Raw genomic sequence first — 25,320 nt, 5'->3', positions numbered from 1 at the left:
ACTCAATAAATATTGTTTGAATGAATGCATGCATGAATGAGGGAGTATGCAATAGGTAGCCTAATGTACCACTCAATATGAAAAAAGCAAAAACATAAACACAAAAGCAAGCCAAAAAGTGGACCAGGACTTTCTGTAAAATATCCTGCTTTTTGTTGGATGATGCCATGAAAATCAAGATGCTCTTGAAAGGTCTTAATAGCTGACCAAGAATAGTAAACAACTGAAATTCTCTCAGGCTTATTCAACCCTATCACTAGACACATTTATACCTCTCAGGAATGTTATTAAAAGGAGAGATTAATAAAGCGTTTATAGATGAGTTGATAAATCTCTAAATATTTAAATCTTATTTCCTCATAGGTTTTCTCTATTTTGGAGTTCCAAAAGACTTAAATAAACTACAGGATAATTAAAAATTAGACATTATCTTTCTTACCTTCACTTTTTTCTTTTTTTTTTTGCGGTACGCGGGCCTCTCACTGTTGTGGCCTCTCCCGCTGTGGAGCACAGGCTCCGGACGCGCAGGCTCAGCGGCCATGGCTCACGGGCCCAGCCGCTCCGCGGCATGTGGGATCTTCCCCGAGCGGGGAACGAACCCGCGTCCCCTGCATCGGCAGGCGGACTCTCAACCACTGCGCCACCAGGGAAGCCCCTTACCTTCACTTTTTTTGTGGTAAACACCTTTTTATTTTCTCCATAGTGCTGCCCAGTTTCCACCAGTACAGTTCTTAAGTGAATTTTGCTCTGGATGGTGGGATATATAAGATGTAAAGGAATTGTTTGTATATGTTTTAGAATTCTTCAAAATGGCCTGGTCACGGAAATGCATTGAATATTATTTAAATAACTAAAGTAACTTCCTCAGAATTATTATTCTATTCTGGTTAGGATACTATCTGCTCTGGTTTGTTAAAATTTCCCTTTAGAGTGGTTTTAGTTTTGTCTCTGATGGGGTCCTAGGATTTATTGCCATACCCATCCTGCACCTGTTTTTCTTTGCATTACTCACCTTGCAGTTTCTGATTCATACAGGGCCTTACAGGTTAGTGACAACCTGGCCATCACAACTCTGGGAAGGACAGGCCTACTTTTCAGAGGTGTTGATGTTTTCTCTACCTGAAGGTTTTAAAGAGATATCAATCTTCCTCACCACCTCCCTTGGCCCTTTTAATGGACTAAGCAGTTCCTCATGAAATTTCCGTAGGATATCTGTACCAACTTCTCAATATTATTCCATCCTGAGTCTAAATTCCTGGCCTCAAGGTAATGTTAGATTTCTAGCTGCAGCCCCTATTTACATAAGGCCTATACTAAGGAACAGAACCCATAGACATCAGTCCGCTCTTATTTCTCTGGATTTAACTTCTCTGTTACTTTCTGAAACATGCAGGTGTTCTTTTCTTTCTTTTAATCTCAGCTATGTGCTTTTAACTTTTTCAAAATTCACCCAGAATTTCCGTGTGTCTCCAGTAAGAGTACATTAATTTGAGCTTAGTCTGCTATTCTACTGGCATATTTGAGATCCAAATAATTTGCTACTTACTGGATTCAATTACCTGTATATTTCAGGCATCTAAAACTCACAATGTTCCAAATTTCCCTCCTTATTGTTAGTAATTTTCTTGGGAATCTGGATGACATTAAATGGAATAAAGTTAGCGAGTGGCCCAGTGCCTGAACGTTTGTTTGTCAGAGTGGCCAGGGAAAGTTTAAGCAAGGAAGAAAATCAAGTGAAAAACAGAATCACATTATTATGGCTGAGTTTACTCCCAAGATTCCATGCAGAGCTCTCTGTAGAGCTGGGTTGGGTTATAACTTATGCCAGAGCTCTAAGTGGGGCTGACACCATCTCATGCCAAGCTCTCAGTTCTGGGCTAACGTCATCTCTGGTCCGCTGTATGGAGTGGAAACTTTGGAGGAATGGCCAGTGTGTTCCAGGGTGTATGAAGAGGGAAATTGTGAACATGACTTTCTAAATTATGGAGGAACTGCCCACTGTAAATGTACCTTGCACTATGTTGTTTAATTTGGCCAGTCACATCAATGACTTTCCCCTTGAATGAAATGCTGCTATGTATATGAGCAGAAGAACAAAGCTGGTATAAGGAGATGGAGATACTGGGAGTTTTATTTTCCCACCAATTATCTTTTCCTCTGACCATGACCTTCCCTTTGAGTCTCCTGGACCTTGGGGATGATCCCAACCCCTTGGGTTGGGTGATGGCAAACCCATCTTCACTAGAACCTCTAAAGTTAACTTTAATTTTTCCCACTCTTTCTATCCGTCCCATGTATGCAGTCAGACATCTGATCTTGGACTTAACTTGGATTTAACTTCTCTGTTACTTTCTGAAACATGCAGGTTATTACTGACAAAATATGCTTGAATATAACCATTTCTTTTCACTCCCATTGCTACTGCTATTGTCACTGCCTTAACTAGGGCTTTAAGTTCTATATATAAAAATATAGATATCTATACATAAATAAAATATACAAATAAATAAAATATAATATTAATTTTGATGATTTAAAAGTCTTTTCTTGATAAAGACTTTTCCTGATAAAGATACACAATACCTTATATATTTTTGTATTATCTGTTCTTTTCTTAGAATTGTAGTCATATGATTCTATCTCTTGGTATGTCTAGAACTTTTTGATTGAATGCTGCCTATTTTATTTGGCTGTTTTTGTTTTTCTCAGTGGAAATGTTGTGTGGCTTCAAAATATTTTATTCTACCTGGAAGTAGCAAATCTTAAAATTACAATTTTTTAAATGCTGTCAAATATCAATACTATAGGTATCACAAAATCTAGAAAAATGACATTTAAAAATTAACTACTGCCAGATGTATCTCTATAAAACTTTTCCCCCACTCTTTTAGCTATATATTCTTCAACTGCCTCCTCATATGACAGTTTATGTATTTTAGAAATAAAATTTTAAGAAATAAACTTTGTAGTTTATAGACATAGATTTCTTTTAACATGGTTGATTAGAATTTGCTTTTAGTTATTAATAGTTTAGAAAAGTTTATTTCAGCTTCACAATTTATTATTGAAAATGTCACATTAATTTTCATCGTTAAATTTGAGAAAATCTCTATGGATTACTTCTTCCTGAATATTTACTATTATAAATGCATTACTGATTTCAGTACTGCTATAGGTTTGTGCATTACAGGAATTCTGATAAAATACTTTCACACCATTCCATTACACACACACACACAGACACACACACACACACACTATTATTGATGGAGTATATCCTTGACAGCAGAAAATTTCTGTTTTGACTAATCATTGATGAGAACTGAATCTTTGACTTACCTTTCACATGCCTGATTATTGAAATAATTTTCCACAAAATAGCTTCTGGCTTTATACTTTTCAGTTCTTTTTTTCTTCTTCAAACGCACATGTTTTGAGAGCTGTGAAGTGCAGGACATGGCTATATTGTAAGGTGGATTTTGTCCTTATGCTTCTGTGTTTTGTGCTAGTTAAGTCAGTAGAGTAGTCAGTAGGAGTACTGGAAGTTATTCCTGTAATGGGATAGTATATAGTCAATTACATATGGTGGTGTCTGAAAATCACATAATAGCCTCACCTAAAACATCTCCTTAGCCACATTTCAAAAAAGCCTGTGGCCATTCCAATATGATCCAACATAGCGGAATATGATAGAGGGAAAATTGGCAAAGAAAGAGACGTTGGTCTACCTGATTGAAGTTAAAATATCTCTTTTGACAATTTTGAAAAAACATATAATTACATGAACTAATTTCTAGGGTTCTTCCTAGAACCTAAAAAGGAACCCATAGAGTTGTGGAACAACAATAGAAGCTACTGTAATGAGAAGCCTGTGCACCGCAACAAAGAGTAGCCCCTGGCCGACGCAACTAGGGAAAGCCCGCGCGCAGCAACGAACACCCAACGCAGCCAAAATAAAAATAAATAAAAATAAATAAATTTATTTAAAAAAGTAATACCCAGCTTTGAGGCATGAGAAATATGATGAGGAGAAATTAGCTAATGTTTTCAGAGTTTTTAAAATATCAAACTCAGTCTCTAAGATTTTAGCATTATATACAATATTGGTTACTTATTAGTGGTTTGGGAAGACCAATTTAAAAATTTCTCTTACTATATTGAAATTCACGGCCCTGATGTTTTCCACATTGACTATATGAATGATGAAGAAAATTCAATCATGTATTTCATTTCCAACTGGACAGAAAACAAAATTTTAAAAAATGTTTGGACTACTGACTTTTGATTTCTTCTAACGCAAATGTATAGGTAATTTTTATTCCCTGATTAGAAGAAAAGTGGTGGAAAAGGGCAGGGTTAAGAATTAAGCAGTTAAGCTGTTGGTCCCACATCAGACAAATTATCCTTATACCTCCTGTCAATATTGTTAACAGAGACTGTTATTTTATTAATCCTTATGATCCCGTGATTCTTTCTTTCATGTTTCAGGGCACAGCAGGTGAGAGAGTGGATTTGTTAAGCTGGGTGGGTTTATCCTTCTTTTATGCGTTCATTCAATTTTATGTTCATTTACTTACTGTACACATATGGCAATAAAAGCTGCTAAAGCAATCGTTGCTATTCTGCAAAACAACAAGGCACAGAAGCAGATGTCTTATTTCCGAGATTTCTCCCCCCAGGATTATTATGATTAAAGATCCTTTCCCCCTCTCCCTGGAGAGGACAAGGGGCTGCTTGCTGGAGATTTTTTAATGACTTGGGGAAAGGCTCAAATATCCCCCCATTATGGTAATCCACCTCAGGGACAAGCCACACAAGAATATTATGAATTTATTTTATTTTTCTATCCTTGCAAAGGTAATACTCAGCTCATTAGAATATGAAAAATATACTGTCAAATTTCAGAATTACATGGATGAAGAAAATCACCAAAGTGGCATCATATCATGTGTGTTATAGTTGTATTGACTATATTGACTATATTAACTATGTTGTGTTAACAATAGGTTGTATAACTATATATTGAAAAGGCAAAACGCTGTAACTTATTTCAGAGAAAATAATTATGTTGGCAAACCCCACATTGTACATTGTAGACGGGTCCTAGGAAAAGAAGATTTAATTCACAGTGGACAATAGGTTAGCTTCTGTTTTCAGCCATGTGCTATTTCAAGAATCAAACATCATGAATAATACAGGATATAGGAGGAATAGTCTAAAGATGGAAAAGCACATTTTGATTAGGAAAGCGAATTTAAGGTTTAAGTGTTTTTTCTTTTAAGGAAAACTGCCTTATTACAATGAGATAAGAAAATTGTTTCCTTCTTTTTTTCCTTCCTTTCTTCTTTTTTTTAACCATTTTTATTTTGGATATTTGACCTCTAAGCTGAGATGACTGAAAATGCCTCCTCTGGGCATCAACCTTTTTGAAAGACTTTTTCCCCCTCCCTAAGGGCTATTTGTCTCTTGGAGGCATTGTCTACATTACTCACCAAGAGGCAAGCATTTGTCGTTGCACTAAATGCTGACATCTCCTGATAAGAGGGAAGCTGCAAAGCAGAAGAATTGAAGGTCAATATGTTGATATTGGTCTCAAGCGCATTGATGTACATTTGTGTATTGGGGAAGGGGAGTGAAGCTTGAGAGTGGGCCAGTGGGGAGGGGTAAATATTTAGTGATGCTGTCTACCTATGCGCTTATAAAGTTTACAGCTGCATTAGGAGGACAAGCATTACCATTAGCATGAAGAGTGGAGCAGACCTCAATTGCAAAAGCTTCTAGCCATGCACATAGGGCAATACGTAAATGATACACATAATTGCATTCACCCGTTCACCCTCCCCTGTTCAAGCTAATTGGAAATTTCAATCCATTTCGGAGAAGTAACACAACTATCAATCATTTTCCCTGGCACGAATCTTCCAGGAGGAAGAAAATGGAATACAACTAGCAGCAGAGCTCACGCACTAGCCCATGTGTCTTAGATTTAATATCTGATCACTAGCTGGACTGAAGCCAAGAGGTGATTCACAAATTTGCTGTACATTAGAATCACCTGGGGATCTCTGAGACCTCCCTGTGCCCAGGCTCCCCCCTAGATCTACTAAATGAAATTCTCTGGGTCTGGGACCCACACACCAATGTTTTCCTTAAAAGCTCTTTAGGTAATTCAAACGATCAGCAAAGCTTGAGAACCAGCCCAATAACGGGAACAAACTTATTTCACACAAAGTGGGGCAATTCGTATGTTAAAAGAACGTGTATCTAACTCTCTCTCTCTCTCTCTCCCTATATATATATATATATTATTTTCTCTTTATTCTGTTTGTGTTTCAAATAGGCTTTTTTTTTCTTTTTTTCCCTGCAAAAAGCGTTATTGTTTCCATTTGGCCCAAGGCTTGGGAGAGGGGTCCAGGGCGGTTAAAAAGCTGCCTAGTGGCTGCAGAATGGGGCTTCAGGAAAAGCTCTGATGCCAGAGGGGCTCCTCAGAGGCCGCTGGACTTCAGAGACTCCTGTTCGTGCTCGAGGGTGAGCCTTTCAAAGAGATACTCGCCCAGCCCAGCCTGCGGACCAGCCAGCCTGCGGAGGATAGTCAGGTGGTCGCCCATCTTCTTGATGAGTTTCACCTGCTCCTCCCGGAAGCGGCTCTCCCGGAAGTCGTAGAGGTGGGAGTCTGCGCGGGCAGAACCCAGGGCGCGCAGATCCGATAGTGCCTGGTTCAGGTTCTTCTCCCTGAGAATGGCGGCTTCCACAGCGTCCTGGGTTTCACCCCACTTATCTTGAGAAGGCTTCCGCGCATCCTGGAAGAGGGCGCGGCCACAGCACCGGTTTTGCATTTTCAAGAGATGCTGGGCGCCCTCACACTTCTCCTCGGCCAGTTGGCGAAAAAAGTGGCCCACACCGTCCAGAGTCCCATTGCTGCTGTCGAAATAGAAGCTCAGAGAGAGGTAAGTGTCCACAGATGCATGTTGAACAGGCGGTGGACGGCGGCCTCTACCTCGGTGGAATAATTCTGACGAATCTGGGAGCTCGTGGTTGATCAGTGATAAGGAGCTAAGCTCAAAAAACGGTGTTGGCCTGTCCTGGAGGCTGAGGATAGCTGAGTGGCTGAGGATAGCTGAGTGGCTGATTCTAAAGGTTGTGACTGGAAGAAAGGTTGGAGGGTGGTCGGGGGCTGGAGCAAGGAGCGTCCCTGGGTCTGTTCATTCCAAACACTGTTGAAGCAAAAGACAGATATGCAGGACCGCCGAGCGCACTGCCTCAAATAGGCTTTGATAATAAATGAACAAGAAGTGCAACCAAGGACAAAACTCCCTTCCCCCCACCAAAATAGCTGGCGATACTGGAATCTAGATCTGGGAAGGGATTCTTCCCTTGCTTTCTTAACATTCCAAGCCATTAGAACAGTGGTTCTCAAAGTATGGTCACCTTGTAACTAAGCAGTACCCTATGGGGCCTTCCTAGGACAGACCCATCCCCCATATCCTCTGCTGTAGTTCCTCTCTGAAGTACTCAGATTAGTATCTCAGGCATATTTCTTGAGTTTTCAGATGCTACAAACCACCACCAAATGGAAGAAATTAACTCCTTGATGATCATGAGCACATAGCCCCCAGACCTTCTAGCACCTAAGGATGGTTAATGTTACCTGCCCTATTGCCTCAACATCAACCAATCAGAGAATTGTGCACGAGCTGATCACATTCCCTAGGAACGCCCCTCCCTCACCTGGCCTTTAAAAATGCTTTGCTGAAACCCTTTGGGGATTTCAGGGTTTTTTGGAACACGAGCCACCCCTCTCCTTGCTCGACCTTGCAATAAACCTTTCCGTGCTCCAAACTTCAACCTTTAGGTTTGTTTGGCCTCACTGTGCTTCAGACACACGAACCTGCATTTGGTAACCACCTGACCAGCTTTACCAGCATCCCTTGATAATGTGTCAGATATTCAAGTTTTAGGGCCCCGTCCCAGCCCTGTGGAATCAGCAACTCTGGTGGGGCTCAGTGATCTCTGTTATAACAGGCCCTCCAGATGATTTTTATTCACCTTAAAGTTTGAAAGTATCTGCATTGTCAGCTGGCCAAAGCGTCCACCAGCAGGTGAAGGGGAGTGGCGCCTGGAAAAGATAGGGACCAGCCAAGGCAAGTACAGCAGCCTTTGCCGTGGTAGTAAAGGAGAATGCCTTTTCTCCACTGGTTGGCACAGACTAGTATCTGGGAGCAGTGGCAGGGTTATTTAGGATGCTTTACGTTTCAGTGTAGAGTGACCGCTGTCCTGGTTTGCCAGGGACTTCTCCTGTGTGAGCACTTAAAATCTCATCCTGGCAAACCCCTTAGCCCTGGGTTTGAAAAACGTAGGGAATAACATGAAATTTAGGGGAAACGTGATCTAGGTTTTGGGCAAGTCACAAGTGCTAATTGAAGCTAAGCAAGTATGGACAACATCTAGCCTTCTTTAGCCCTTTGCGGGGAGGTAAATCTGACTGGGTGAAAGGACTTATTGTTAAGAGATCTTTGTAGAAACGTCCCCTCTGCTTAGTCCGCTGGTCCTCAGTTCTGGCTAGACGTTGGCATCGTCTGAAGAGATTTAAAATGATTTTATTGGTCTAGGATGACCAACCGTCGGTGTGAGGGTTTTTAAAAAGTGCTTCAGATGATTCTAACGTACAGCCAAATTTAGGTGCCACTGCAGTAAGCTTTTGAACCGCTGCTACTTATTTTAACCTCGTCTTCCTATGAGAATATCCAACTGTAGTTGAGGTTTGTTTTTTTTTTAAAACTGTTTTATTATAAGATTTACTGTCTTAAGTAAGATTGAATGTACAGAAAATCCTGCTAGTCCATCTGATATAGCTGGATACCCAGAATAATATCGTTAAGATATATACCATTTAAGTATTGTGACTGGCCTTTTTAAAACTAACATATGCATTGAATTAGTATGATCTCTTTTGAAGTTGTCATGTTGAGGAGCTATACCTCTAATCTGCTGCCATTGCTAAATATCTGGACACCTCTTATTAGGAATTGCTTTTAAAAATCTTTAGGGATTAAAACCAAGATTGCTGTATTATTTGTACTGGGACCACAAAAACCTCACAAAATTCCCCCACTGTACCCTCTACCCCCATCTCTAACCCTTGGCAACTTCTAATCTGTTCTCCATCTCCACAGTTTTGTTATTTTAAGAATAATATGTACACATAATCATGAATTACTTAATTGGCTTTTTAAAATTTTCCCCTCAGCATCATTCCCTTGAAGTTCATTTCAATTTTTGCATATATTAGTAATTTGTTCCTTTTTGTTGCTAAGTAGTATTCTATCATAAGATTTTATCACAATTTGTTTAAACATTCACCCATTGAAAGACATTTGGGTAGTTGCCAGTTTTTGGCTATTGTAAATAAAACTGCTATGAACATTTATGTGTAAGTTTCTGTGGGAACTTAATTTTTTGTTCCTTTTGGATAAATGCTCAAGAGTACAATTACTGGGTTGTAGGGTGAATCTACTTTTAGGGTTAAAAGAGACTGTCAAGCTGTTTCTCAGAGTGGCTAAACCATTTTATATTCCCACCAGTGATATGATATAATTTTTCCACATACTCGCCAGCATTTGATGTTGTCACTATACTTTAATTTTAGTTATTCTCTGATATCTCATTATGGTCTTAATTTGCATTTCCCTAATGGCTAATGATGTTGAACATCTTTTCATGTGCTTATTTGCCATGTGTATATACTCTTCCCTGAAATGTCTGTTCCTGTCTTCTGCCTATTTTCTCATTGGATTTTTTAAAGTTGTTTGGAGGGTTCTTTGTATATTATAAATACAGGTCATTTGTCTCATATGGGGTTTTCAAATATGTTTTCCCAGTGTGTAATTTTAGTTTTCATCCACTTAAAAGGATCTTCTATGAAGCATTTTTGACTCATTTTGATGAGATCCAATTTATCAGTTTTTGCTTTTATTGATCATACTTCTGGTGTAAAGTCTTAGTTCTAGATGCCAAAGATTTTCTCCTATGTTTTTTTCTAAAAATGTCCTGCTTTTACATTTAAGATTATGGTCCACTTTGATTTAATTTTTGTATAAGGTGTGGAGGTTTAGGTTAAGGTTCACTTTTTTTTTTTTTTGGTCGAGGGATGTCCAACTGTTTCAGTACCATTTTTTGAAAAGTCTATTCTTCCTTGATAGCTTTTGCACTGTTGTCAAAAACAAGTTAAATGTATTTATGTCTCTTTCTGAACTTTCCAGTGTCACTGGATATGAGTTTCAGGAAACACTGAGCCTGGATCACTTAATGCTACTGAGTTGGAGGGTTTGTATACGTTGGGCCTGTTGGCACAGCAGATGCTAGCAGATTAGACTAGTGTTGATGGGACTAGTGCCACAGGAAGATGGGTTCCCCTTCAGGCTATGCTGCTGCTACAGTAGATCAAGTCCCCCTCGACCCCAAGTATGGGGCAGTGACCTGCTGCTGTCACTGCTTTGTATTAGGCTGCTTTTGCCTCAGGTGTGTGGTGGGATCCCTTTGAAGCTGCTGCTGCTGTCAATCACAAGGTTAAATTCATTTTAGAAATACTTAAATATAAATATATAGACAGGCTTCTGTAGGACCTCTGTATTTGTTTTCTACTGCTTTCAGATGAATCACCACAAATTTAGTGACTCAGGACAACGTAAATTTATTACCCTACAAGTCTGACATTGGTCTCAATTGGGTAAAGTAGAAGTGTTGGCAGGATTGACAGATGAATGGATAAAGCAGATGTGGCCCATATATACAATGGAATATTATTCAGCCATAAAAAGAAACGAAATTGAGTTATTTGTAGTGAGGTGGATGGACCTAGAGACTGTCATACAGAGTGAAGTAAGTCAGAAAGAGAAAAAGAAATACTGTATGCTAACACATATATATGGAATGTTAAAAAAAAAAAAAAAGGTTCTGAAGAACCTAGGGGCAGGACAGGAATAAAGACACAGCCATAGAGAATGGACTTGAGGACACGGGGAGGGGGAAGGGTAAGCTGGTACGAAGTGAGAGTGGCATGGACACATATACACTACCAAATGTAAAATAGATAGCTAGTGAGAAGCAGCCGCATAGCACAGGGAGATCAGCTCGGTGCTTTGTGTCCACCTAGAGGGGTGGGATAGGGAGGGTGGTAGGGAGACGCAAGAGGGAGGAGATATGGGGATGTATGTATATGTATAACTGATTCACTTTGTTATAAAGCAGAAACTAACACACCATTGAAAAGCAGTTATACTCCAATAAAGATGTTTTAAAAAAAAAAAGTGTTGGCAGAGCTACATTCTTTTCTGAAGGCTCTTAGGGGTGTTTCTGTTCCCTGGACTTTATCAGCTTCCAGTGGTCACTTGCAGTCCTTGACTCAGAGTCCCCTTTCTCCACCTTCAAAACCCGAAATGTTGCATCTCTCTGATCCTGCTTTTATTAGGACATCTCTTTCTCTTTCTACAGTTGGGAATAGTTTTCTGCTTTTAAGGATTCATGCAATTAGATTTGTTCCATGAGATAATCCAGGATAATCTTTCTATCTCAAGGTCTGTAACTTCAGTCTTATCTGCAAGGTCTATAATGTCAGTCATATCTGCAAAGTCCTTTTTTCCATGTAAGGTAACCTATTAATAGGTTCTAGGGATTACGGTGAGGGCATTTTTAAGAGCCATTATGCTGCCTACCACACCCTTAATAAGTGACCTTGAGAAAATTACTGAGACATTTAAAGCCTTTCCTCAAATATAAAATGGAAATATATCTAGTTTATATCATGAAAGTGAAACAGTATATATGAAATCAACTAATTCAAAAAATAAGATTGCTTCTTTTTCTTTATGATTTACATAATTCTCAGAGTTCAGTTACTTGAACAGTTACTTTTTTTAAACAGAGCTAAGGAATTTCAGGGTTCAGGTGCTGTAAGATTGTCTGAATTATCTGAGTAACAGTTAGCTAAGCACAGGTGTAAAGCATTTGATTTACTCCCTGGTGTTCTTTATCTTCTCATCCCACTAAATCCATATCCCTTGTCTAGCTCCAGCCAGTAGAGTCAGAGCTTATTTTACTGTTTAACTAAAGTTCAATTTAAATTCTCTCTACATCTCCAGATCCTCAGCCCTGGTTGCATATTATAATCACCTGGGGAGATTTCAAAAACTACTGATGCCAAATTTCTACCTATCATGGATATTTGAGGAGGGACCTGGAATGAAAGGCTCTAGTTTATGGTTTTTGGAGCCAAATCATAGTCTACACTGAGCCAAATCATTTGAGAGATCACCTCTAAAAAGGAATTTATCTGTTATAACTAATGCTCTTCCTTTGCCAATATCCTTGATTTGTCCCTCTTTGGGGGAGAAAAGGGGGGAACCCCCCCCCAGCAGTTTGGCTCCCTGAATTACAAGCTGATGCTGTGGAATTAGTGTTGGCTCAGAGCGCACATCTTCGGATACCCATTCTCTCTCCTGCTGCCTTGCATGAACTTATATCCCTGGGCAGTTTTTCATCCACCGCCCTCTTTTGGTTCTAATCTTAGCAAGTAAAGTCTCCCCTTAATGAAACAGCATTTCATGGGACTTACTGGGAGCATAGGTCAGTTTCTTTCCCTCTGCTGCCTACCATGTGAAAAACTGAGGGTGTTATCTCTAGAAGGTATCAAAATAGTTCAGATAAATCAAATTTCTCACTAAAAGATGACAAAACTATGGCTTAGGTGGTTAATTTCCCATGTCAATTTGTCTGGGCCACCAGGCCCAGTTATTTGGTCACATATTATTCTGGATATTTCTGTGATGGTGTTTTGGGTTTTTTAAAAAATTTTTTTATATTTTATTTATTTATTTATTTTTTGGCTGCATTGGGTCTTCGTTGCTGCACGTGGGCTTTCTCTATTTGCAGCAAGCGGGGGCTACTCTTTGTTGCGGTGTGCGGGCTTCTCATTGCCGTGGCTTCTCTTGTCGCGGAGCATGGGCTCTAGGCATGCGGGCTGAATAGTTGTGGTGCACGGGCTTAGTTGCTCCACGGCATGTGGGATCTTCCTGGACCAGGGCTGAAACCCGTGTCCCCTGCGTTGACAGGCGGATTCTTAACCACTGTGCCACCAGGAAAGTCCCTGTGATGGTGTTTTTGGATGAAATTCATATTTAAATTCGTGGACTTTGAGTAAAGCGGATCATCCTCCATAACATGGGTGGGCCTCATCCAATCAGTTGAAGCTCTTAATAAAACAAAGACTGACCTCCCTGTTGCAAAAAGGAATTCTACTAGAAGACTTAACAGAAATTGAACTGCAACTCTTCCTAGAGTCTCTAGAATGCCTAATGTGCAGATTTTGAATTTACCAAGCCTCTATAATTGTGTGAACCAGTTGTTTAAAATCTCTCTCTCTCTTTCTCTGTCTATATATAGATATGGATATAGATATAGATATCAATATCGATATCTAGATCTATATCTGTCAATATATATGGTCACATTGTATACACATGCTATTAGTTCTGTTTTTCTGGAGAACCTTGACTAATATAGTGGCCTGTATAAATTAAAGGATGAACCCAGGTTCACCCAGGTAGAAAGTAGTACAATGAGAACTGGAACTTAAGGCCTCATGACTCATTCAGCTGTGAACACTGACCCAGAACTGGGGTCAGCAAACTCTTGCCCACTGATCAAATCTCACTTGACTCCTGGTTTTGTAAATAACGTTTTGCTTGAACACAGCTGCACCCATTCATTAACATACTGTGCATGGCTGTTTCTGTGCTACAGCAGCAAATGGGCAGTTGCAACAGAGATGCATGGTACACAAAATCCAAAATATTTACTATCTGACCCTTTATGGAAAAGATCTGCTGATCCTTGCTCTAGGATGCCATCTGATTTCTGATAGCACCGAGGAGAATAATTTGTGCCCATTGGGTTAGATTGTTAATCTCATGTTATCCTAAGGTCAGAGATCTCTTAAACGCTCACCCTTGCAGTAGCCAATTTGGGGAGGATTATCTGAGGATGCAGAAATATTTCTTGCTAGGTCTTTCCAATCCACACTGCTCCCTGACTGTGGTTCTTAAAACCTATTTTTTAAAAAAGTTTTATTGGTGTATAGTTGATTTACAATGTTGTGTTATTTTCAGGTGTACAGCAAAGTGAATCAGTTATACATATATCCACTTTTTTTTTTTAGAATCTTTTCCAAATAAGCCATTACAGAGTATTGAGTGGAGTTCCCTGTGCTAATAAGAACAGCAGGTTCTTATTAGTTATCTATTTTATATATAGTAGTGTGTATATTTCAGTCCCAATCTCCCAGTTTATCCCTCCCCCCCAGTCCCCTGGTAACCTATTTGTTTTCTGCATCTGTGCCTCTATTTCTAAAACCTGTCTATTTTAACCATCTACCACTCATTGCTTACTGGCTCTGGCTTTATGTACTTGATAATAAATCTATTTCTTGTTCTATCCTGGATGACATATTCCAAGGAGTGAGATAATATCTTATTCCACATAATTTGTCCTTGATATTGTCTATCTTGGGGTCTTCATCTATGTCCCGAAGAAAACAGTCACACTCTGTCTTTTAGTACTACTAATAATACCACATTTTATGGGATGAATTTGACCCAATGCACCGAAATATCCCTTTAGAAGCTGTATGCAGCCTGTCACTGGGTTTTAGCACAGGGGTAGAACTCAGATTAGTGTTCATATTTAAACAAATGTACTTGACCAGAAACTTTTGTCTCACCAGTTATTTTATTACACAAGTAACTTCTGTCTTTGCATCTATAATGTAAGTATTTTTAATTGCCTAAATTATCTGAAAAATTATTTAGAGCTTCCATTTCAGTAGGCACTGGAATTGCTGTGGTATGACTGTTTCATTATTTTATTTCCAAATGTTAAATTAGGCTTCAAGCTTTGGCCAAGAATAGACAAAAAAGGGATTAAAAAGAAATGAAGAGTGGGAAAGACTTCTGATGCAATGGAGACTTAATAAAGATTTGATTTTGTATCAATAATTTATGCCATTGCAAAATAACTCCCTGGTAAAATTCCATTCTTTGGTAATCATTAAGTACAGAAATTAATCAAAATATGCAGTCCTCTTCATTTTCTAAAAACAAACCTATATGTAGATGAGAGGAGAATTCATCTCATAACTCAGGCGCTGGACTTACGACTCCAAGTCCTGTCTGGACTTAGGACTCCAAGTCGTGTCTTCTTTCAACCATACCTGCTATGTTTCTAACTTCTTGAACATGAGGTAATGGCTTCAGCTTTCATCCCCTTCCTCAGTCTATAGCTTGGTGACTAAGAGTAAGGGATCTAAAACTTGAGAACTTGGGTTCAAATCTTGACTCTAAAATTTACTTGTTGAGTACTCTTGAGCATGTTATCTATTTTTGCCTCAGTTTTCTCATCTATAAAATAGAGATAACATTACTTCTCTCAGGGAGTTGCTATGAGAGTTAAAAGAGAAAATTCATACCATGCAAGAATTTATCAGTTCTTGGAACATAATAAATACCGAAAAAAAATGTTAGCTATTATCAAAGGCCTCTCATTTTATGGATAATATAGAGTAGTTTATATAGGTATAATATTTACATATACATAAACATTTTATATCTATATGTGTGTATACATTCTTCTCATAACAGAAATTGAGCAGTCAACATTCACATCTAAATATGTGCTCTGTGAAATGTAGATCTCCTGTGTACAGACACAGTGCTATAGTTACCTATTGCTATATAATAAAGAAGTCCAAACTTAGTGGTGAAATAAACAAATTTTAATATGTGCACAGATTCTGTGGGTCAGCAATTCAAACAGTACACAGAGGAGATGGCTTGTCCCTACTCCATGACTGATGTCTGAAACCTCAGCTCATGAGAATTCAAATGGCTGGGGCTGGAATCATCTAGATAATTTTTTTTTTTTTTTTGCGGAACGCAGGCCTCCCACTGTTGTGGCCTCTCCCGTTGCGGAACACAGGCTCTGGACGCGCAGGCTCAGCGGCCATGGCTCACGGGCGCAGCCGCTCCGCGGCATGTGGGATCTTCCCGGACCGGGGCATGAACCCGTGTCCCCTGCATCGGCAGGCGGACTCTCAACCACTGCGCCACCAGGGAAGCCCCTAGATAATTTTAATTCACATGTCTGGCACTTGACATGGGATGACTTGAAGACTGGGCCCAACAAGGACTGTTGACTGGAGTGCCTACAGGTGGCTGCCCATGTGGCTTGGACTTCTCATAACGTGGTAGTTAGGATTCAAGGTAGAGTATCCCAAGAATGAGTGTCCAGAGTTCACGCTTTCCAAGAGAATCATGCAAAAGCTGCATGACCTTTCATGACCTAGTCTTAGATATTACATAGCATCACTTTCAGTATATTCTGTTCTGCAGGAGTTGGAGATCTTTTTCGATAAAGTGTCAGACAGTCAATATTTTAGGCTTTACAAGCCATACAGTCTCTTTTGCAACTATTCAACTCTGCTGCTGTGATGTGAAAACAGACACAAACAATACATATACTAATGAACATGGCTGTGTTCCAATAAAGCTTCGTTTATAAAAGCAGGTAGAGGCCTAGACTTGGCCCACCAGCTATAATTTACTGACCCCCTGCTCTACTGTTTGAAGCCCTGGAAAGCCTGCCCAAATTCAAGGGAAAATGCCCGCATCTGGATGGGAAGAATGGCAACGAATTTGAGACCCTGCAATAAAACCACTACATATGGGATATTTCTAAGAGGATCTGTCTGCATACCTTGTTTCTCACATGTATGGTGGATATGAGGTATTGGGACATCTTACATCTCTCTAAGCCTGGGTCAAGGTCATAGTTGGAATCTGAACTTAATGACCTTGATTTCTGGAATAATTGGTAACTCTAATTATGATTTCCTAACATTCCTTACCCCAGTAAATATACCACAAAAGATAGATTTCAAGAAAACAATTGCTTTATGGCAGATTTTTATTAAGTCTCCATTGACTGAATTATTCCATTTTGGTTGGAAAGCATGAGATTTGTTTCTTTCTTAAAGAGATCTGCAACTTTTCAGATGTGGTATTTCATTCTACTGAGAGGATGATGTAGGTTTTTATAAACAGAAAAAGCAGGGCAGGCTGAGTTCACGCAGATCATACTAATGCTTACAGGCATAACCGAAACTGGAACACAGGATTCCAGGTTTTCCTGTCCTGTGCTCTTTCAAGTAGGTGACATTGTCTGCTGGGCCTGGCAGTAATAATTTTTGACCTTTACCTCTCTAGGCTATTGTGAAGTGATTTTGGGCTTTGTTAGCTTTCTTATGAGTTTGTACTAAATTGTGTCCATAAAGTAGGCTGAATTCCTCCGGGAAGGTTGATAGCTGTTACTGTGTTATTACTGCACATGTTGTGTTGGTTACCTTTTTTTCTTTTGTCCAGCTGTATCCTGAACTTAAAAGATACATTATCCAAAATGAAAGATGTGCATCTGGTGGAAAACACTAATTTAAGGGGTGAAAATTCCTGATGATTGCTTCAGTCAGCCCTTAATACACACTGAGCTTCATTAGTAAATAGACCACTCTCAGATCTTTCCCTTGGAAGAGATCGCATAATCAGGCTTTGTGTTGATTTCGCATTCTGTTCGTTAGAGACAGAACAAGCTAGATTAATTGGCTGCTACAGGGAAAGCACAAAGAACTTTCTTATATTTTTGTGATGCATTCCTTAATAAGTGGTGAAAATGAGACTAGAGGTAAGAACGAGAAACTCAGAAGGGCAATGGGGGGAGGGTATTGTTTCTTTGAAAATATTCTTTCAGTGTTGGCCCAGAAGAAATATGAAGCTGAGGAAAATATTTTTTTAAAAAAATGATTTTTGTGTTAACGATGTGGGTGTGGAATTAGTAAGAATCAAGAAGCAAGCATCCTTTTCCACCAAGGACTTGGGAGCAAATGAAACCATAAATACTCCCCCCTCTTGGAAACCCTTTTGGAGCAGTAATCAGAGAAGGGTAAAGGCAGTGCCTCAGGGCAGAGGTGTTCAGAGCAAAGGGCTGGGACGAGAACGAAAGGAGAGTGGATATGTTTAGAGCTGCCATTTTGAAATTTACTTGCTTCGGCTTCAGTGCTGCTTTGCCACCGTGTTGGTCCAGTAGAAATCCTCAAAGCAGGAGCAGCTGTATTTTAAAATAATAGGATTAGAACAAGTGACTTTAATCCAGGTCTCTTTAGCTCAAGAGCACAGAGGGGAGTGTGAGGAAAGACTGAGGCCACAAGGAATTGTTCACTGGGTGCATTTTCCCCAAACCTCACTAACTAAGAGAAATTGACCACTGGATTATGTGCCTTGAAGGAAAGCAAAAATATTGAAAGCAAAGAGTGTGGAAGCTTGTTTAGAAAGCAAGCTATATCATTTGGTCACCTGCCGATGATAATAACATTGGCTGAGACCCGACCATTTACAATGAAGGCACTTCTGTAGGTAGTAAGTTCCAGGAGGGCCAGAACTGAGTATGTCTGTTTCAGCATTTAGCATGGTTTAGCATCTTAGAGCCCGGTACATTATTGGCATATTAGACTTAAAAATGAATATTTTCAGATTGTCTGAATGAGTGGATGTGGGTGATTCATATCCTATTTGCAGGTCCTCCGCCCTACAGTGGATTTTCAGGGTCAGATTGTGAAAGTATTTATGACGGGGATTGGCATTGTTCCCCATCTTATATAAAGATTACACATCATAGGACTTTATACTGACATCCCAAAAGCCTCATAGGAATTACTTAACAAAAAAATAAAATTGGATTCTATATAATTTCTAATTTATAAGGTGGCCAGAACACTGGTATTTCAGCCAGTCCTCTGCTGGTTCCAGTGATGGCCCCATGATCACCCAGGCATAATCAGAATGGCTTTAGGATTTGGGAGCCAAAATGTTCCTCAGTATTTACTGCTTTGCTAGTCCATTTTAGAAAATGGACTATTGAAAAAATAGCTTCAGACAATATGGCATTTTATGATTTAGCATGAAATCTGAGAAATACAGAGGTTATCTGAAGCCTGCAATGGTAAAGTTCCCTCTGCTATTGAAGTTATTGTTTTTAAGCGAAGATTCTACATCCGTAATGCTATATATATATATATTTTTCATGGTATTCAGGTTGATTTCCTGTTCTCTCTAAGGAAGTAATGGGTTGGTTGGTATGAGAGATGGTGTGGCTTCCAAAGGTGAAAAGTATCATTTTGTTGTAATTTCTGGCTACCTAAGGATGGGAGTGGCCCAGGGCACTGCAGTCAGTATATTATGTGGAGCAGGTTATAATGTGGTTTATTTATGAACTTTTACATGTTTATTTTCTATGCAAGTTTGTGTGCTCTTTTTTGAGTTTTGGTAGATAAGTGTTTTGTAACTTTGGAATACTTGGAGTTATGTATATATAACTTATATATATATATATTTTAATATAGTAGTTAAAGCCGTGGAGAGTGTACTAGTCTACCTAGGTTCGAATTCTGGCTTTACCCTATGGCTTCCCTGTGGCTTCCTTTCCTTATCTATTAAAGAGGAGTATAATAAGACTGCTGTGATGAGTTACAATAATGCCTGGCATATACTAAGTGCTATTTAAGCCTTTGCTATAATGATTATGTATACTTGAAGGCAAGGACCTTGCCCCTTGATCGTCTCTGTATTCCTAATGCTTAAGAATTCCTAGGGCTTTTATAGTGCCTTGTCTTAGGATAGAGATAGCTCAGTATAGTTCTTGTCACTATAAAGTACTGTTATGTTGAAAGTCTTTGCTTGTGTACTAATCTATGACATATCTGCTGAGGACAAAGAAAGGAATAGTTTTAAAACTGCAATGGATAACAAAAGATTGTATGATTTAATGCCTTTATTATGTAATTATAAAACTAACAAATGATGATGGTAGAAAATTTGAAAAACTCCTAGACAAAATAGAGATCAATAAAATTTGGAGTAAATTTCAGAGTGTAAAGTTGTCCATGAATATTAGTGCTTTCACATTTTCCAGGACTTTAAGTAGATTCTGCTTCTTAAGAGTCTATTCATGATATTTTATTTTAATGATGTTTTCATCACGGGGACACACACAAATCTGTTAAAAGAAGAAAGACATGTAAATCACTGATGTTTCAGATGGCCACATGAAATAAAGTGGGAAAGGTCAACAAGCTGAAAGAATGTGGAGTAGCATCTCCTTAATTGCTTACATAATTCTCATAATTACCTCTTTGTGGATAAAATAATTAATGGGGAATCTAATTCAAGAAAAATGTATGAACTTCACACCTTCTAGAAGCCAAGTATTTCTTTCCACAAAAGGTTACTTTCCACACCATGATTCCTTATTACCTGACAGGGAGAGAGTATTGTATAGCAAAGGGTCTTCCCGAAGGAGGGTGCTTCCCACACTCATTGTCATAAATGACTTCGGAATTACTGTTGCTGTGTTACCAAAATCTTAAACTAGGATATTTTTGACAGATGCGGTCCTCGGTTAATTTTTAGAGCTACAAACTGTCAGATGGCTCTGAAATAACAATTGTCTGGCTATTCTTCAGGGTGATCACAATATGGTAATGACCTTGAGGTATCACTAAAAAGCGGGAAGGTGTGGGTCTTCCTTTGGTTCCAGAGTGAAGTGCGAGTTGGAGTTGGAGTTGGAAAAGAGGCCCAAAAACCAAGTGATAGAGAAGGAAATGTGAGGTCATTAGTGGAAAACCAGGTTGAAGTTAAGGTGAAGAGGCATGAGGAAATGGTCAACTGTTATAGTATTACAAAGATCATCAAGAAGCATATCCATGAATGCAGTGTGTATTGCAGTCTGCTGAAAAAGAGACAAATATCCTGGCCTGGACTTCATGGAGATTATATTTTATTGATTCTGATAATGGATTATTGTTGAAAAGGGCCTCCTATAAATTACAGCCATGCAAAGGCAGCAAGATAATTTTTTTTTCTTTGTATATGTGTTTCGCATTCCTACTCACTTTCACACCTACTCTTTCTCAGGGGAAGAGAAAATCACAAAAAACAAAAACGTCAAATCTCAGCTATTCATTTTCAAAATAATTTTTTTCCAAATTCCAGTGGAAGCAATAGTTTAGCTGTTAAGATTTGTAAGCCTCAAAAAGCTAGATTTTTACAAACTGTAGCCAAATTTTATTCCATAAATAATAGCTTTGGAAAGAATATGTGATGATGCAAAGTTGGAAAAAGTTGGTTTTTCTTCCATAAATGCCTTCACTGTGTTTGGGAGAAGAGGCAGAGAAGAAATCAAGGTAATCAAACATGGGGTGAGTTTTTCTGATAGGGGACTCTAGTGCTTTAAAATAGACTAGATAATCCTAGGGATAATCTGAGGGTAGAACAGACCAATGCCTCATTCCAATCTGGTACCCTGGAAGAAAACAGTGTATTTCCTTTGAGGTCTTGAGAGGTTTTTCTTTTGCTTTGTTTTGTTTTTGGTTCATTTTGTAATCAACCTTATTAAGGTATCATTTACATACAATAAAATGCAGATAGCGGCTCAGTGATTTTTAATTTATGTATACATTTGTATAACTACCACCTCCATAAAGATAACAATTCTAAAACCCTAGAAAGTTTCCTCCTAGCCTTTTGCAGAAGTATCCCCACCTTCCACCCCAAGGCAGCCACTGATCTATTTTTTATCTTTAGAGATGAGTTTTGCCCATTTTAGAATTTCATGTAAGTTGAATAATACAGTAGGTACCCTTTTGATCTGGCTTCACTTGCTCAGCATATGGTTTTTGAGATTCATTCATGTTGGGATGTTTTAAACCAGGACTTTAACCTGGGTGGCTGATTTTGACTGAAGGCACCTATAGGTACATCTGAGTCTCTGGCATTGTCACTGTCCTTGGCTTAGTATTTTAAACTTTACTAAGAAGCACAGGGTAGAAATAAGGAAGATCATTGTCAGTATAATGGAGGTGAAGTGGGTTTTGTTATATAATATTCTCAGCATAAATTGACCTGCTTGGAATCATTGTGCTGATAATCAACAAGGATACTCTTCCTACAAAAAACCTGATACTATAAAACGTCTAAAGGACGCTGTCCTAGGACTCTTTTAGTTTTCATTTTTTGGGAAACATTTCTGGAAAATTCAAATGCTCACAACCTGAAAGAAGCAATTATTCACCTGAAGGCTAACTCTGCTAAAGTTGAGTTGTCCGACCTTCACATGCTGATAGAACCCAAATAGCCTTGCAAGACAATGCTATAAGCATATAGATTGTTTAAGATGGACGTGTGTATGCAGTAAAGTGAAAAAACAAAGAATCTTTGAGTTTCCCTTACTGGGATTTTTTATTTTTTCATTTAAGTTTCTATAGTGTATGCTAATAATTCAGGGTAACCTCAGGTTAGTTTTAGGTCCACTCTTTACATAAATGTTGAAGTTCTCCATACCCACCTTTTTTCTACCTTCCTTCTTTTCTTCCATCTTTCCTTTCTAGCTTCTTATAATCCATTATCCTTAATACTGCATTTGTTGAGGTGGCAATTAGTGTAGGAAAATTGAAAGCCGTGTGAAATTTTGCTGTTCAGAATGCATGTTGACCAAATTCTATATTGAGAAAAGGTCTGAATTTACCCACAGTAACCCTTTCTCAGCGTCTTTGAATAAAGGCCATAGAAACTGGGCTATAATATCCTGAAAGGTATGTAGAATTCATAGCAATTGCCCTCAAAGAGCTTACCTAGCGTAGACGCATATGAATGCATTTAATGATTGCTTTATTGGCAGCAGTGCCAACATACACAGTCTGTTTTGTTTTATATCATTATCATTACCTGCTGTTTACCACTGTATACATTGCTAATGGTGTGGTTTCTATGGCTTGTGAATTTCACGGCCAAATAATATGTAATTTATTGCACACTTCAGTGTAGAAGATGGAGACTCCATAACTTTTCGTGTGCTCTTTGCCCCTTTGGAATGTAGTACACTGAGATCAGGCAAAATAATAAATTTATTTCAAATGTGCGTGATAGCTAAACATCAGTTAGGACTAACGGGCAACATTTCTTCTTCCAGCAACATAACAGTTTTTAAAGACTAAGTCATTGAACGTGGAGTTACTGAACGTGGGACTCAGTTCACTGGGATCCTTCTTAGAAAAATAAAGGAAAACTTGAATTGGCTTTGTGTGGCTTGTTCAAGTAGTAACTAATCAGCTACATCTTGGTGAACTTAATTTGTCACAATCGTTTGGTATTTTATTAACTCCCCCGACCCTCGCGAGAACGGATCATGAGTATCTTAAAACATACTAAGTCGTCTTCCATCCCTGTTAATCTAACTACAAAAGCACACTTTCCTTATCCAATGTAACTTACTGTCTTTTAGAGTAGCTGTGGTTTTAATTCTCTACAAAATTAAAACCAGCAAAGAGAAACAGTTTCAAGGAGCTTTAGAAAGAAGACTTTAGAATTAAGGACAAATATATCATTTTATAGCTAAGGCAACTGAGGCCTAAAGTAGGAAGGTAACCACCGAGGTCAGGGAAAGGGGTTGAAGATTGGGTTTCAAGCTGAGAAAGAGTCTACAGGGACTCAATCTGAGCAGTTCAGAAACTGAAAGCAGACCACTGATGTTCTGGGAAGGCTGGCATCTGGCCTTGAGTGTGGGATTCAGACAGGGAGTGGGCCCGGGGGGAATTGAGCTTCTGCAGTAGGCAGAGAAGTTCACCTTGTCTCGGGAAAGTGACGCTGACCTCAGGGTGTTGGGGGGAAAGAACAATGAATTCCAGTCCGCCTGAGAAAGCAGGCCAATCTGATTAACTCTGAATTTAGGCTTATCTCAGATACTTCTTGAGAAAGAACTTGGACAAGAGCAAGTCCAGTGCAGCCTCTTTAAATCCATGCCCAGTATTTTCTGGAGGAGCTGCTTAAACCCCCCACGTGACTCCAGTATTTTAATTTCACTCTGTATTTAATTCTGACAGTTCTATGATTGATTATTTAATGGGCAAATGAGTAGGGTCACAAAAGAATGTGAATGTATTTCACAGGATGAGGATAGGCGGAGTGGAGCAGTCTGGAATAGGACACCAATAAAAAGGGATCTTGGTAAATAAGAACATTTATTAGAAATGGAGAGGAATTCACAAGGAAATTAGTGCCTGACACCACGCCCTACTCTCTGTGTGTTTAGAAGCTAGTTTCTAATTTTATTTTCATAGGAGATCTCCCTGTGATGAATCGTCTTTTACCTCCACACTATTTATCACATGGACATACTGTGAAGTTTGTGTGAGAGAAAGCAAGTATTAGAATTTGTCTTGCAAGCAGCTATAAACGTTTCCTGGAACCAATCTAGGGTAGAAGGAAAAGGAAAGGAAGGTGGAAACAAAGGGGAAAGACAGCTAATGATCCTGGAGTCTCTCATTGGGATTTGTGGTCTCTCTTTTTGAAACTAAGTACAGAAAGTCAGAACTTGACTGATTGTTTCTTGATCACGGTTTATTTTCATTTTTGTTTTTTTCTTGCTCTCTCATCAATTATTCCAGCCAATATTATGTCATTTTCAGTTTCAGTAAGCATGCCTGTCTTGTTTCCATTCACATTATTTATGCAAACGTTGACTGAACTGATGACCCTGAGTTATCAAGGAAACATTAGATACACCAGTGGATACATTTCTTAATTTTAGAAAAAAATTACTGAGTGAAGGTTAAAATAACTCTTCTTAAATTTGTCATATAAAAAAATTCTCCTAACATACGATACCTCATTGCCTAATAATGCCAGATAAATGAAGAATTCCTCTGTATTCATGAATGCAGGCTAGTCTGTTTATTTTTTGGCAGGGATGACCGTTACCGAGGGTAAGGGCCTAGTTTGCTGGCCATGTCCTGTGTCCTAGAAAGTTGTAGTTTCTGTTGTCTTTCAGTTGGTCTATTGGATATCAGAAGTGAATTTATAAAATTATACTTCCCTTTACACTTACTTTGCTTTTTTTTTTTTAATTTACTTGAAGTATAGTTGATTTACAATGTTGTGTTTCAGGTGTACAGCAAAGTGAATCAGATATATATATTTCTTTTTCAGATCCTTTTCCATTATAGGTTATTACAAGGTTTGAATACAGTTGCCTGTGCTATACAGTAGGACCTTGTTGTTTATCTATTTTATATATAGTATACACTTACTTTGTGTGATCCAGGCTGGTCAGACCACATGATTATTTTTACTTCTGATATAATTTTTTCAGGTACAACCTCAAAGTCTTTGA

The 25,320-nt window shown here is 38.8% G+C and overlaps 1 pseudogene; it reads right to left on the bottom strand.

Annotated features, from left to right (window-relative positions):
• Positions 1 to 6,485: 6,485 nt before the first annotated feature.
• LOC103088669 (ferritin light chain pseudogene) overlaps positions 6,486 to 25,320 on the bottom strand; it is a 75,705-nt pseudogene continuing 56,870 nt past the window's right edge.

This window comes from Lipotes vexillifer, unplaced genomic scaffold (genome assembly GCF_000442215.2).
Source record: "Lipotes vexillifer unplaced genomic scaffold, Lipotes_vexillifer_v1.1 scaffold1066, whole genome shotgun sequence".
NCBI lineage: Eukaryota > Metazoa > Chordata > Mammalia > Artiodactyla > Lipotidae > Lipotes > Lipotes vexillifer.
Note: the sequence above shows the minus strand (reverse complement) of the source record. Positions and strands in the feature narration are given on the sequence as shown.